At 46.4% G+C, this 16176-nt stretch overlaps 3 non-coding genes across 3 annotated transcripts; all 3 read right to left on the reverse strand.

Annotated features, from left to right (window-relative positions):
* Positions 1 to 2326: 2326 nt before the first annotated feature.
* TRNAS-CGA (transfer RNA serine (anticodon CGA)) lies at positions 2327 to 2399 on the reverse strand. Its single transcript has one exon. It is a non-coding gene; the product is annotated as a tRNA-Ser (tRNA).
* An 8308-nt stretch (positions 2400 to 10707) lies between these two features.
* On the reverse strand, positions 10708 to 10780 carry TRNAS-CGA (transfer RNA serine (anticodon CGA)). The gene has a single exon. It is a non-coding gene; the product is annotated as a tRNA-Ser (tRNA).
* A 1325-nt stretch (positions 10781 to 12105) lies between these two features.
* TRNAS-CGA (transfer RNA serine (anticodon CGA)) lies at positions 12106 to 12178 on the reverse strand. The gene has a single exon. It is a non-coding gene; the product is annotated as a tRNA-Ser (tRNA).
* Positions 12179 to 16176: the final 3998 nt, after the last annotated feature.

The raw sequence follows: 16176 nt of genomic DNA on the forward strand, positions 1-16176 counted from the left end.
GGTGGAACCGAACCCACAACCTTCGCATTTCGCGTGCGATGCTCTACCATTTGAGCTACCGCGGCGCTGTTTCCCCATCAACTTTCTTGGGTATCTATGTGTACTAGTAAAATCCTGGGAGTGTTAGCCAGCGCCACCACTTACTGACCTTCGCGACGGACGTGGAACGTCCTCCTTGACGCAGGCGTCACAAGAAAGTGATATTTTCGGGTGAAGGCAACTGGTCAATAAACCCACATATGCTACCTGAAGGCATCAATCTTGCCGGATTCGAGACCCTCGCTATGTAATAAACGAGAAGAAAGGGGGTTAACCGAGGGGCACGATATTTATTAGTCATATCATGAGAAGCCAACAAGCACTGACAGCAAGGACAACATAGGGGAAATTAGTTGTGCCTAATAAATGGCATGAAGAAACGTTAAATTATTAGAAATAAAAGTGAATGAAAAAACAACTTGGCGCAGGTGGGAACCGAACCCACAAACGTCGCATTTCGCGTGCAATGCTCTACCAATTGAGCTACCGCGGCGCTGTTTCCCCATCAACTTTCTTGGGTTATAATGTGTACTAGTAAAACCCTGGGAGTGTTAGCCAGCGCCACCACTCACAGACCATGGCGGCGGACGTGGAACGTCCTCGTTGCCGCAGGCGTCACGAGAACGTGATCTTTTTGGGTGAAGGCAACTGGTCAATAAACCCACATATGCTACCTGAAGGCATCAATGTTGCCGGATTCGAGACCCTAGATATGTAATAAACGAGAAGAAAGGTGGTTAACCGAGGGGCCTAATATTTATTAGTCATATCATGAGAAGCCAACAAGCACTGAGAGCAAGGACAACATTGGGGAAATTAGTTGGGCCTAATAAATGGTATGAAAGACGATAAATTATTAGAAATTAAAGCGGATAAAAAACAACTTGCCGCAGGTGGGAACTGAACCCACAGCCTTCGCATTTCGCGTGCGATGCTCTACCAATTGAGCTACCGCGGCGCTGTTTCGCCATCAACTTTCTTGGGTATTTATGTGTACTAGTAAAACCCTGGGAGTGTTAGCCAGCGCCACCACTCACAGACCATGGCGGCGGACGTGGAACGTCCTGGTTGCCGCAGGCGTCACGAGAACGTGATCTTTTTGGGTGAAGGCAACTGGTCAATAAACCCACATATGCTGCCTGAAGGCATCAATGTTGCTGGATTCGGGACCCCCGTTATGTATTAAACGAGAAGAAAGGGGGTTAACCGAGGGGCCCGATATTTATTAGTCATATCATGAGAAGCCAAAAAGCACTCACAGCAAGGACAAAATTGGGGAAATTAGTTGTGCCTAATAAATGGTATGAAGAAACGATAAATTATTAGAAATTAAAGCTGATAAAAAACAACTTGCCGCAGGTGGGAACCGAACCCACTGCCGTCGCATTTCGCGTGCAATGCTCTACCAATTGAGCTACCGCGGCGCTGTTTCCCCATCAACTTTCTTGGGTATTAATGTGTACTAGTAAAACCCTGGGAGTGTTAGCCAGCGCCACCACTCACAGACCTTGGCGGCGGACGTGGAATGTCCTCGTTGCCGCAGGTGTCACGAGAAGATGATCTTTTTGGGTGAAGGAAACTGGTGAATAAACCCACATATGCTACCTGAAGGCATCAATATTGCCGGATTCGCGACTTTCGTTGTGTAATAAACGAGAAGAAAGGGAGTTAACCGAGGGGCTTGATATTTATTAGTCATATCATGAGAAGCCAACAAGCACTGACAGCAAGGACGACATAGGGGAAATTAGTTGTGCCTAATAAATGGTATGAAGAAACGATAAATTATGAGAAATTAAAGCGAATGAAAAAAACAACTTGCCGCAGGTGGGAACCGAACCCACAACCTTCGCACTTCGCGTGCGATGCTCTACCAATTGAGCTACCGCGGCGTTGTTTCCCCATCAACTTTCTAGGGTATTTATGTGTACTAGTAAAACCCTCGGAGTGTTAGCCAGCGCCACCACTCACAGACCTTGGCGGCGGACGTGGAACGTCCTCGTTGCCGCAGGCGTCACGAGAACGTGATCTTTTTGGGTGAAGGCAACTGGTCAATAAACCCACATATGCTGCCTGAAGGCATCAATGTTGCCGGATTCGAGACCCTCGTTATGTAATAAACGAGAAGAAAGGGGTTTAACCGAGGGGCCCGATATTTATTAGTCATATCATGAGAAGCCAACAAGCACTGACAGCAAGGACAACATAGGGGAAATTAGTTTGGCCTAATAAATGGCGTGAAGGAACGATAAATTATTAGAAATTAAAGCGGATGAAAAAAACAGCTTGCCGCAGGTGGGAACCGAACCCACAACCTTCGCATTTCGAGTGCGATGCTCTACCAATTGAGCTACCGCGGCGCTGTTTCCCCATCAACTTTCTTGGGTAATAATGTGTACTAGTAAAACCCTGGGAGTGTTAGCCAGTGCCACCACTCACAGACCTTGGCGGCGGACGTGGAATGTCCTCGTTGCCGCAGGTGTCACGAGAACATGATCTTTTTGGGTGAAGGAAACTGGTGAATAAACCCGTATATGCTACCTGAAGGCATCAATGTTGCTGGATTCGCGACCCTCGTTATGTAATAAACGAGAAGAAAGGGGTTAACCGAGGGGCCCGATATTTATTAGTCATATCATGAGAAGCTAACAAGCACTGACAGCAAGGACAACATAGCGGAAATTAGTTGTGCCTAATAAATGGCATGAAGAAACGATAAATTATTAGAAATTAAAGTGGATGAAAAAACAACTTGCCGCAGGTGGGAACCGAACCCACAACCTTCGCATTTCGCGTGCGTTGCTCTAACAATTGAGCTACCGAGGCGCTGTTTCCACATCAACTTTCTTGGGTATTTATGTGTACTAGTAAACCCTGGGAGTGTTAGCCAGCGCAACCAATCACAGACCTTCGCGGTGCACGTGGAGCGTCATCCTTGATGCAGTTGTCACAAAAAAGTGATCTTTTCGGGTGAAGGCAACTGGTCAATAAACCCACATATGCTACCTGAAGGCATCAATCTTGCCGGATTGGAGACCCTCGCTATGTAATAAACGAGAAGAAAGGGGTTAACCGAGGGGCCCGATATTTATTAGTCATATCATGAGAAGCCAACAAGCACTGACAGCAAGGACAACATTGGGGAAATTAGGAGTGCCTAATAAATGGCATGAAGAAACGATAAATTATTAGAAATTAAATTGTATGAAAAAACAATTTGCCGCAGGTGGGAACCGAACCCTCAACCTTCGCATTTCGCGTGCGTTGCTCAACCAATTGAGCTACCTCGGCGCTGTTTTCCTATCAACTTTCTTGGGAATTTATTGTACTAGTAAACCCTGGGACTATTAGCCAGCGCCATCACTCACAGACCTTGGCGGCGGACGTGGAACGTCCTCGTTGACGCAGGCGTCACGAGAAATTGATCTTTTCGGGTGAAGGCAACTGGTCAATAAACCCACATATGCTACCTGAAGGCATCAATCTTGCCGGATTCGAGACCCTCGCTGTGTAATAAACGAGACCAAAGTGGGTTAACCGAGGGGCCCGATATTTATTAGTCATATCATGAGAAGCCAACAAGCACTGACAGCAAGGACAACAGAGAGGAAATTAGTTGTGCCTAATAAATTTAATGAAGTAACGATAAATAATAGAAATTAAAGTGGATGAAAAAACAACTTGCCGCAGGTGGGAACCGAACCTACAACCTTCGCATTTCGCGTGCGATGCTCTACCATTTGAGCTACCGCGGCGCTGTTTCCCCATCAACTTTCTTGGGTATCTATGTGTACTAGTAAAATCCTGGGAGTGTTAGCCAGCGCCACCACTTACTGACCTTCGCGACGGACGTGGAACGTCCTCCTTGACGCAGGCGTCACAAGAAAGTGATATTTTCGGGTGAAGGCAACTGGTCAATAAACCCACTTATGCTACCTGAAGGCATCAATCTTGCCGGATTCGAGACCCTCGCTATGTAATAAACGAGAAGAAAGGGGGTTAACCGAGGGGCACGATATTTATTAGTCATATCGTGAGAAGCCAACAAGCACTGACAGCAAGGATAACATAGGGGAAATTAGTTGTGCCTAATAAATGGCATGAAGAAACGTTAAATTATTAGAAATAAAAGTGAATGAAAAAACAACTTGGCGCAGGTGGGAACCGAACCCACAACCGTCGCATTTCGCGTGCAATGCTCTACCAATTGAGCTACCGCGGCGCTCTTTCCCCATCAACTTTCTTGGGTTATAATGTGTACTAGTAAAACCCTGGGAGTGTTAGCCAGCGCCACCACTCACAGACCATGGCGGCGGACGTGGAACGTCCTGGTTGCCGCAGGAGTCACGAGAACGTGATCTTTTTGGGTGAAGGCAACTGGTCAATAAACCCACATATGCTGCCTGAAGGCATCAATGTTGCTGGATTCGAGACCCTCGTTATGTATTAAACGAGAAGAAAGGGGGTTAACTGAGGGGCCCGATATTTATTAGTCATATCATGAGAAGCCAACAAGCACTGACAGCAAGGACAAAATTGGGGAAATTAGTTGTGCCTAATAAATGGTATGATGAAACGATAAATTATTAGAAATTAAAGCTGATAAAAACAACTTGCCGCAGGTGGGAACCGAACCCACAACCTTCGCATTTCGCGGGCGATGCTCTACCAATTGAGCTACCGCGGCTCTGTTTCCCCATCAAATTTCTTGGGTATTAATGTGTACTAGTAAAACCCTGGGAGTGTTAGCCAGTGCCACCACTCACAGACCTTGGCGGCGGACGTGGAACGTCCTCGTTGACGCAGGCGTCACGAGAAAGTGATCTTTTATGGGGAAGGCAACTGGTCAATAAACCCACATATGCTACCTGAAGGCATCAATCTTGCTGGATTCGAGACCCTCGTTTTGTAATAAACGAGAAGAAAGGGGGTTAACCGAGAGGCCCGATATTTATTAGTCATATCATGAGAAGCCAACAAGCACTGACAGCAAGGACAACATAGGGGAAATTACTTGTCCCTAATAAATGGCATGAAGAAACGATAAATTATTAGAAAAATAAATTGTATGAAAAAACAACTTGCCGCAGGTGGGAACCGAACCCTCAACCTTCGCATTTCGCGTGCGTTGCTCAACCAATTGAGCTACCCCGGCGCTGATTTCCCATCAACTTTCTTGGGAATTTATTGTGCTAGTAAACCCTGGGACTATTAGCCAGCGCCATCACTCACAGACCTTGGCGGCGGACGTGGAACGTCCTCGTTGACGCAGGCGTCACGAGAAAGTGATCTTTTTGGGTGAAGGCAACTGGTCAATAAACCCACATATGCTACCTGAAGGCATCAATCTTGCCGGATTCGAGACCCTCGCTGTGTAATAAACGAGACGAAAGTGGGTTAACCGAGGGGCCCGATATTTATTAGTCGTATCATGAGAAGCCAACAAGCACTGACAGCAAGGACAACAGAGAGGAAATCAGTTGTGCCTAATTAATTTAATAAAGAAACGATAAATAATAGAAATTAAAGTGGATGAAAAAACAACTTGCCGCAGGTGGAACCGAACCCACAACCTTCGCATTTCGCGTGCGATGCTCTACCATTTGAGCTACCGCGGCGCTGTTTCCCCATCAACTTTCTTGGGTATCTATGTGTACTAGTAAAATCCTGGGAGTGTTAGCCAGCGCCACCACTTACTGACCTTCGCGACGGACGTGGAACGTCCTCTTGACGCAGGCGTCACAAGAAAGTGATATTTTCCGGTGAAGGCAACTGGTCAATAAACCCACATATGCTACCTGAAGGCATCAATCTTGCCGGATTCGAGACCCTCGCTATGTAATAAACGAGAAGAAAGGGGGTTAACCGAGGGGCACGATATTTATTAGTCATATCATGAGAAGCCAACAAGCACTGACAGCAAGGACAACATAGGGGAAATTAGTTGTGCCTAATAAATGGCATGAAGAAACGTTAAATTATTAGAAATAAAAGTGAATGAAAAAACAACTTGCCGCAGGTGGGAACCGAACCCACAACCTTCGCATTTCGCGTGCGTTGCTCTAACAATTGAGCTACCGAGGCGCTGTTTCCACATCAACTTTCTTGGGTATTTATGTGTACTAGTAAACCCTGGGAGTGTTAGCCAGCGCAACCAATCACAGACCTTCGCGGTGCACGTGGAGCGTCATCCTTGATGCAGTTGTCACAAAAAAGTGATCTTTTCGGGTGAAGGCAACTGGTCAATAAACCCACATATGCTACCTGAAGGCATCAATCTTGCCGGATTGGAGACCCTCGCTATGTAATAAACGAGAAGAAAGGGGTTAACCGAGGGGCCCGATATTTATTAGTCATATCATGAGAAGCCAACAAGCACTGACAGCAAGGACAACATTGGGGAAATTAGGAGTGCCTAATAAATGGCATGAAGAAACGATAAATTATTAGAAATTGAATTGTATGAAAAAACAATTTGCCGCAGGTGGGAACCGAACCCTCAACCTTCGCATTTCGCGTGCGTTGCTCAACCAATTGAGCTACCTCGGCGCTGTTTTCCTATGAACTTTCTTGGGAATTTATTGTACTAGTAAACCCTGGGACTATAAGCCAGCGCCATCACTCACAGACCTTGGCGGCGGACGTGGAACGTCCTCGTTGACGCAGGCGTCACGAGAAATTGATCTTTTCGGGTGAAGGCAACTGGTCAATAAACCCACATATGCTACCTGAGGGCATCAATCTTGCCGGATTCGAGACCCTCGCTGTGTAATAAACGAGACCAAAGTGGGTTAACCGAGGGGCCCGATATTTATTAGTCATATCATGCGAAGCCAACAAGCACTGACAGCAAGGACAACAGAGAGGAAATTAGTTGTGCCTAATAAATTTAATGAAGTAACGATAAATAATAGAAATTAAAGTGGATGAAAAAACAACTTGCCGCAGGTGGGAACCGAACCTACAACCTTCGCATTTCGCGTGCGATGCTCTACCATTTGAGCTACCGCGGCGCTGTTTCCCCATCAACTTTCTTGGGTATCTATGTGTACTAGTAAAATCCTGGGAGTGTTAGCCAGCGCCACCACTTACTGACCTTCGCGACGGACGTGGAACGTCCTCCTTGACGCAGGCGTCACAAGAAAGTGATATTTTCGGGTGAAGGCAACTGGTCAATAAACCCACATATGCTACCTGAAGGCATCAATCTTGCCGGATTCGAGACCCTCGCTATGTAATAAACGAGAAGAAAGGGGGTTAACCGAGGGGCACGATATTTATTAGTCATATCATGAGAAGCCAACAAGCACTGACAGCAAGGATAACATAGGGGAAATTAGTTGTGCCTAATAAATGGCATGAAGAAACGTTAAATTATTAGAAATAAAAGTGAATGAAAAAACAACTTGGCGCAGGTGGGAACCGAACCCACAACCGTCGCATTTCGCGTGCAATGCTCTACCAATTGAGCTACCGCGGCGCTCTTTCCCCATCAACTTTCTTGGGTTATAATGTGTACTAGTAAAACCCTGGGAGTGTTAGCCAGCGCCACCACTCACAGACCATGGCGGCGGACGTGGAACGTCCTGGTTGCCGCAGGAGTCACGAGAACGTGATCTTTTTGGGTGAAGGCAACTGGTCAATAAACCCACATATGCTGCCTGAAGGCATCAATGTTGCTGGATTCGAGACCCTCGTTATGTATTAAACGAGAAGAAAGGGGGTTAACTGAGGGGCCCGATATTTATTAGTCATATCATGAGAAGCCAACAAGCACTGACAGCAAGGACAAAATTGGGGAAATTAGTTGTGCCTAATAAATGGTATGATGAAACGATAAATTATTAGAAATTAAAGCTGATAAAAACAACTTGCCGCAGGTGGGAACCGAACCCACAACCTTCGCATTTCGCGGGCGATGCTCTACCAATTGAGCTACCGCGGCTCTGTTTCCCCATCAAATTTCTTGGGTATTAATGTGTACTAGTAAAACCCTGGGAGTGTTAGCCAGTGCCACCACTCACAGACCTTGGCGGCGGACGTGGAACGTCCTCGTTGACGCAGGCGTCACGAGAAAGTGATCTTTTATGGGGAAGGCAACTGGTCAATAAACCCACATATGCTACCTGAAGGCATCAATCTTGCTGGATTCGAGACCCTCGTTTTGTAATAAACGAGAAGAAAGGGGGTTAACCGAGAGGCCCGATATTTATTAGTCATATCATGAGAAGCCAACAAGCACTGACAGCAAGGACAACATAGGGGAAATTACTTGTCCCTAATAAATGGCATGAAGAAACGATAAATTATTAGAAAAATAAATTGTATGAAAAAACAACTTGCCGCAGGTGGGAACCGAACCCTCAACCTTCGCATTTCGCGTGCGTTGCTCAACCAATTGAGCTACCCCGGCGCTGATTTCCCATCAACTTTCTTGGGAATTTATTGTGCTAGTAAACCCTGGGACTATTAGCCAGCGCCATCACTCACAGACCTTGGCGGCGGACGTGGAACGTCCTCGTTGACGCAGGCGTCACGAGAAAGTGATCTTTTTGGGTGAAGGCAACTGGTCAATAAACCCACATATGCTACCTGAAGGCATCAATCTTGCCGGATTCGAGACCCTCGCTGTGTAATAAACGAGACGAAAGTGGGTTAACCGAGGGGCCCGATATTTATTAGTCGTATCATGAGAAGCCAACAAGCACTGACAGCAAGGACAACAGAGAGGAAATCAGTTGTGCCTAATTAATTTAATAAAGAAACGATAAATAATAGAAATTAAAGTGGATGAAAAAACAACTTGCCGCAGGTGGAACCGAACCCACAACCTTCGCATTTCGCGTGCGATGCTCTACCATTTGAGCTACCGCGGCGCTGTTTCCCCATCAACTTTCTTGGGTATCTATGTGTACTAGTAAAATCCTGGGAGTGTTAGCCAGCGCCACCACTTACTGACCTTCGCCACGGACGTGGAACGTCCTCCTTGACGCAGGCGTCACAAGAAAGTGATATTTTCGGGTGAAGGCAACTGGTCAATAAACCCACATATGCTACCTGAAGGCATCAATCTTGCCGGATTCGAGACCCTCGCTATGTAATAAACGAGAAGAAAGGGGGTTAACCGAGGGGCACGATATTTATTAGTCATATCATGAGAAGCCAACAAGCACTGACAGCAAGGACAACATAGGGGAAATTAGTTGTGCCTAATAAATGGCATGAAGAAACGTTAAATTATTAGAAATAAAAGTGAATGAAAAAACAACTTGGCGCAGGTGGGAACCGAACCCACAACCGTCGCATTTCGCGTGCAATGCTCTACCAATTGAGCTACCGCGGCGCTGTTTCCCCATCAACTTTCTTGGGTTATAATGTGTACTAGTAAAACCCTGGGAGTGTTAGCCAGCGCCACCACTCACAGACCATGGCGGCGGACGTGGAACGTCCTCGTTGCCGCAGGCGTCACGAGAACGTGATCTTTTTGGGTGAAGGCAACTGGTCAATAAACCCACATATGCTGCCTGAAGGCATCAATGTTGCCGGATTCGAGACCCTAGATATGTACTAAACGAGAAGAAAGGGGGTTAACCGAGGGGCCTAATATTTATTAGTCATATCATGAGAAGCCAACAAGCACTGACAGCAAGGACAACATTGGGGAAATTAGTTGGGCCTAATAAATGGTATGAAAGACGATAAATTATTAGAAATTAAAGCGGATAAAAAACAACTTGCCGCAGGTGGGAACTGAACCCACAGCCTTCGCATTTCGCGTGCGATGCTCTACCAATTGAGCTACCGCGGCGCTGTTTCGCCATCAACTTTCTTGGGTATTTATGTGTACTGGTAAACCCTGGGAGTGTTAGCCAGCGCCACCACTCACAGACCTTGGCGGCGGACGTGGAACGTCCTGGTTGCCGCAGGCGTCACGAGAACGTGATCTTTTTGGGTGAAGGCAACTGGTCAATAAACCCACATATGCTGCCTGAAGGCATCAATGTTGCTGGATTCGAGACCCCCGTTATGTATTAAACGAGAAGAAAGGGGGTTAACCGAGGGGCCCGATATTTATTAGTCATATCATGAGAAGCCAAAAAGCACTCACAGCAAGGACAAAATTGGGGAAATTAGTTGTGCCTAATAAATGGTATGAAGAAACGATAAATTATTAGAAATTAAAGCTGATAAAAAACAACTTGCCGCAGGTGGGAACCGAACCCAGAACCTTCGCATTTCGCGGGCGATGCTCTACCAATTGAGCTACCGCGGCGTTGTTTCCCCATCAACTTTCTAGGGTATTTATGTGTACTAGTAAAACCCTCGGAGTGTTAGCCAGCGCCACCACTCACAGACCTTGGCGGCGGACGTGGAACGCCCTCGTTGCCGCAGGCGTCACGAGAACGTGATCTTTTTGGGTGAAGGCAACTGGTCAATAAACCCACATATGCTGCCTGAAGGCATCAATGTTGCCGGATTCGAGACCCTCGTTATGTAATAAACGAGAAGAAAGGGGTTTAACCGAGGGGCCCGATATTTATTAGTCATATCATGAGAAGCCAACAAGCACTGACAGCAAGGACAACATAGGGGAAATTAGTTTGGCCTAATAAATGGCGTGAAGGAACGATAAATTATTAGAAATTAAAGCGGATGAAAAAAACAGCTTGCCGCAGGTGGGAACCGAACCCACAACCTTCGCATTTCGAGTGCGATGCTCTACCAATTGAGCTACCGCGGCGCTGTTTCCCCATCAACTTTCTTGGGTAATAATGTGTACTAGTAAAACCCTGGGAGTGTTAGCCAGTGCCACCACTCACAGACCTTGGCGGCGGACGTGGAATGTCCTCGTTGCCGCAGGTGTCACGAGAACATGATCTTTTTGGGTGAAGGAAACTGGTGAATAAACCCGTATATGCTACCTGAAGGCATCAATGTTGCTGGATTCGAGACCCTCGTTATGTAATAAACGAGAAGAAAGGGGTTAACCGAGGGGCCCGATATTTATTTGTCATATCATGAGAAGCTAACAAGCACTGACAGCAAGGACAACATAGCGGAAATTAGTTGTGCCTAATAAATGGCATGAAGAAACGATAAATTATTAGAAATTAAAGTGGATGAAAAAACAACTTGCCGCAGGTGGGAACCGAACCCACAACCTTTGCATTTCGCGTGCGTTGCTCTAACAATTGAGCTACCGAGGCGCTGTTTCCACATCAACTTTCTTGGGTATTTATGTGTACTAGTAAACCCTGGGAGTGTTAGCCAGCACAACCAATCACAGACCTTCGCGATGCACGTGGAGCGTCATCCTTGATGCAGTTGTCACAAAAAAGTGATCTTTTCGGGTGAAGGCAACTGGTCAATAAACCCACATATGCTACCTGAAGGCATCAATCTTGCCGGATTGGAGACCCTCGCTATGTAATAAACGAGAAGAAAGGGGGTTAACCAAGAGGCCCGATATTTATTAGTCATATCATGAGAAGCCAACAAGGACTGACAGCAAGGACAACATAGGGGATATTAGTTGTGCCTAATAAATGGTATGAAGAAACGATAAATTAGTAGAAATTAAAGTGGATGAAAAAACAACTTGCCGCAGGTGGGAACCGAACCCACAACCTTTGCATTTCGCGTGCGTTGCTCTAACAATTGAGCTACCGAGGCGCTGTTTCCACATCAACTTTCTTGGGTATTTATGTGTACTAGTAAACCCTGGGAGTGTTAGCCAGCACAACCAATCACAGACCTTCGCGATGCACGTGGAGCGTCATCCTTGATGCAGTTGTCACAAAAAAGTGATCTTTTCGGGTGAAGGCAACTGGTCAATAAACCCACATATGCTACCTGAAGGCATCAATCTTGCCGGATTGGAGACCCTCGCTATGTAATAAACGAGAAGAAAGGGGGTTAACCAAGAGGCCCGATATTTATTAGTCATATCATGAGAAGCCAACAAGGACTGACAGCAAGGACAACATAGCGGAAATTAGTTGTGCCTAATAAATGGCATGAAGAAACGATAAATTATTAGAAATTAAAGTGGATGAAAAAACAACTTGCCGCAGGTGGGAACCGAACCCACAACCTTCGCATTTCGCGTGCGATGCTCTACCAATTGAGCTACCGCGGCGCTCTTTCCCCATCAACTTTCTTGGGTAATAATGTGTACTAGTAAAACCCTGGGAGTGTTAGCCAGCGCCACCACTCACTGACCTTGGCGGCGGACGTGCAACGTCCTCCTTGACGCAGGCGTCACAAGAAAGTGATCTTTTCGGGTGAAGGCAACTGGTCAATAAACCCACATATGCTGCTTGAAGGCATCAATGTTGCCGCATTCGAGACCCTCGCTATGTAATAAACGAGAGGAAAGGGGGTTAACCATGGGGCCCGATATTTATTAGTCATATCATGAGAAGTCAACAAGCACTGACAGCAAGGACAACATAGGGGAAATTAGTTGTGCCTAATAAATGGCATGAAGAAACGATAAATTATTAGAAATTAAAGCGGATGAAAAAACAACTTGCCGCAGGTGGGAAGCGAACCCACAACCTTCGCATTTCGCGTGCGTTGCTCTACCAATTGAGCTACCCAGGCGCTGTTTCGCCATCAACTTTCTTGGGTATTTATGTGTACTAGTAAACCCTGGGAGTGTTAGCCAGCACAACCAATCACAGACCTTGGCGGTGCACGTGGAGCGTCCTCCTTGACGCAGGCGTCACAAGAAAGGGACCTTTTCGGGTGAAGGCAACTGGTCAATAAACCCACATATGCTACCTGAAGGCATCAATCTTGCCGGATTGGAGACCCTCGCTATGTAATAAACGTTAAGAAAGGGGGTTAACCGAGAGGCCCGATATTTATTAGTCATATCATGAGAAGCCGACAAGGACTGACAGCAAGGACAACGTAGGGGAAATTAGTTGTGCCTAATAAATGGTAAGAAGAAACGATAAATTATTTGAAAAATAAAGCGGATGAAAAAGACAGCTTGCCGCAGGTGGGAACCGAACCCACAACCTTCGCATTTCGCGTGCGATGATCTACCAATTGAACTACCGCGGCGTCGTTTCCCCATCAACATTCTATGGTATTTATGTGTTCTAGTAAAACGCTGGGAGTGTTAACCAGCGCCACCAGTCACAGACCTTGGCGGCGGACGTGGAACGTCCTGGTTTCCGCAGGCGTCACGAGAACGCGATCTTTGTGGGTGAAGGCAACTGGTCAATGAACCCACATATGCCGCCTGAAGGCATCAATGCTGGTGGATTTGCGAACCTCGTTATGTATTAAACGAGAAGAAAGGGGGTTAACCGAGGGGCCCCATATTTATTAGTCACATCATGAGAAGCCAAAAAGCACTCACAGCAAGGACAAAATTGGGGAAATTAGTTGTGCCTAATAAATGGTATGAAGAAACGATAAATTATTAGAAATTAAAGCTGATAAAAAACAACTTGCCGCAGGTGGGAACTGAACCCACAACCTTCGCATTTCGCGGGCGATGCTCTACCAATTGAGCTACCGCGGCGTTGTTTCCCCATCAAATTTCTTGGGTATTAATGTGTACTAGTAAAACCCTGGGAGTGTTAGCCAGTGCCACCACTCACAGACCTTGGCGGCGGACGTGGAATGTCCTCGTTGCCGCAGGTGTCACGAGAACATGATCTTTTTGGGTGAAGGAAACTGGTGAATAAACCCATATATGCTACCTGAAGGCATCAATGTTGCTGGATTCGAGACCCTCGTTATGTAATAAACGAGAAGAAAGGGGGTTAACCGAGGGGCCGGATATTTATTAGTCATATCATGAGAAGCCAACAAGGACTGACAGCAAGGACAACATAGGGGAAATAAGTTGTGCCTAATAAATGGTATGAAGAAACGATAAATTATTAGAAAATAAAGCGGATGAAAAAACAACTTGCCGCAGGTGGGAACGGAACCCACAACCTTCGCATTTCGCGTACGATGCTCTACCAATTGAGGTACCGCGGCGCTGTTTCCCCATCAACTTTCTTGGGTATTAATGTGTACTAGTAAAAACCTGGGAGTGTTAGCCAGTGCCACCACTCACAGACCTTGGCGGCGGACGTGGAATGTCCTCGTTGCCGCAGGTGTCACGAGAACATGATCTTTTTGGGTGAAGGAAACTGGTGAATAAACCCACATATGCTACCTGAAGGCATCAATATTGCCGGATTCGCGACTTTCGTTGTGTAATAAACGAGAAGAAAGGGGGTTAACCGAGGGGCTTGATATTTATTAGTCACATCATGAGAAGCCAACAAGCACTGACAGCAAGGACAACATAGGGGAAATTAGTTGTGCCTAATAAATGGTATGAAGAAACGATAAATTATGAGAAATTAAAGCGAATGAAAAAAACAACTTGCCGCAGGTGGGAACCGAACCCACAACCTTCGCACTTCGCGTGCGATGCTCTACCAATTGAGCTACCGCGGCGTTGTTTCCCCATCAACTTTCTAGGGTATTTATGTGTACTAGTAAAACCCTCGGAGTGTTAGCCAGCGCCACCACTCACAGACCTTGGCGGCGGACGTGGAACGTCCTCGTTGCCGCAGGCGTCACGAGAACGTGATCTTTTTGGGTGAAGGCAACTGGTCAAGAAACCCACATATGCTGCCTGAAGGCATCAATGTTGCCGGATTCGAGACCCTCGTTATGTAATAAACGAGAAGAAAGGGGTTTAACCGAGGGGCCCGATATTTATTATTCATATCATGAGAAGCCAACAAGCACTGACAGCAAGGACAACAAAGGGGAAATTAGGTGGGCCTAATAAATGGCGTGAAGGAACGATAAATTATTAGAAATTAAAGCGGATGAAAAAAACAGCTTGCCGCAGGTGGGAACCGAACCCACAACCTTCGCATTTCGAGTGCGATGCTCTAAAAATAGAGCTACCGCGGCGCTGTTTCCCCATCAACTTTCTTGTTTAATAATGTGTACTAGTAAAACCCTGGGAGTGTTAGCCAGTGCCACCACTCACAGACCTTTGCGGCGGACGTTGAATGTCCTCGTTGCCGCAGGTGTCACGAGAACATGATCTTTTTGGGTGAAGGAAACTGGTGAATAAACCCATATATGCTACCTGAAGGCATCAATGTTGCTGGATTCGCGACCCTCGTTATGTAATAAACGAGAAGAAAGGGGTTAACCGAGGGGCCCGATATTTATTAGTCATATCATGAGAAGCCAACAAGCACTGACAGCAAGGACAACATAGGGGAAATTAGTTGTGCCTAATAAATGGCATGAACAAACGATAAATTATTAGAAATTAAAGTGGATGAAAAAACAACTTGCCGCAGGTGGGAGCCGAACCCACAACCTTCGCATTTCGCGTGCGATGCTCTACCAATTGAGCTACCGCGGCGCTGTTTCCCCATCAACTTTCTTGTTTAATAATGTGTACTAGTAAAACCCTGGGAGTGTTAGCCAGTGCCACCACTCACAGACCTTTGCGGCGGACGTTGAATGTCCTCGTTGCCGCAGGTGTCACGAGAACATGATCTTTTTGGGTGAAGGAAACTGGTGAATAAACCCATATATGCTACCTGAAGGCATCAATCTTGCTGCATTCGAGACCCTCGTTATGTAATAAACGAGAAGAAAGGGGTTTAACCGAGGGGCCCGATATTTATTAGTCATATCATCAGAAGCCAACAAGCACTGACAGCAAGGACAACATAGGGGAAACTAGTTGGGCCTAATAAATGGCGTGAAGGAACGATAAATTATTAGAAATTAAAGCGGATGAAAAAAACAGCTTGCCGCAGGTGGGAACCGAACCCACAACCTTCGCATTTCTAGTGCGATGCTCTACCAATTGAGCTACCGAGGCGCTGTTTCCCCATCAACTTTCTTGTTTAATAATGTGTACTAGTAAAACCCTGGGAGTGTTAGCCAGTGCCACCACTCACAGACCTTGGCGGCGGACGTGGAATGTCATCGTTGCCGCAGGTGTCACGAGAACATGATCTTTTTGGGTGAAGGAAACTGGTGAATAAACCCACATATGCTACCTGAAGGCATCAATATTGCCGGATTCGCGACTTTCGTTGTGTAATAAACGAGAAGAAAGGGGGTTAACCGAGGGGCTTG

The sequence above is a fragment of the Dermacentor variabilis genome, chromosome 9 (assembly GCF_050947875.1).
Source record: "Dermacentor variabilis isolate Ectoservices chromosome 9, ASM5094787v1, whole genome shotgun sequence".
Classification (NCBI taxonomy): domain Eukaryota; kingdom Metazoa; phylum Arthropoda; class Arachnida; order Ixodida; family Ixodidae; genus Dermacentor; species Dermacentor variabilis.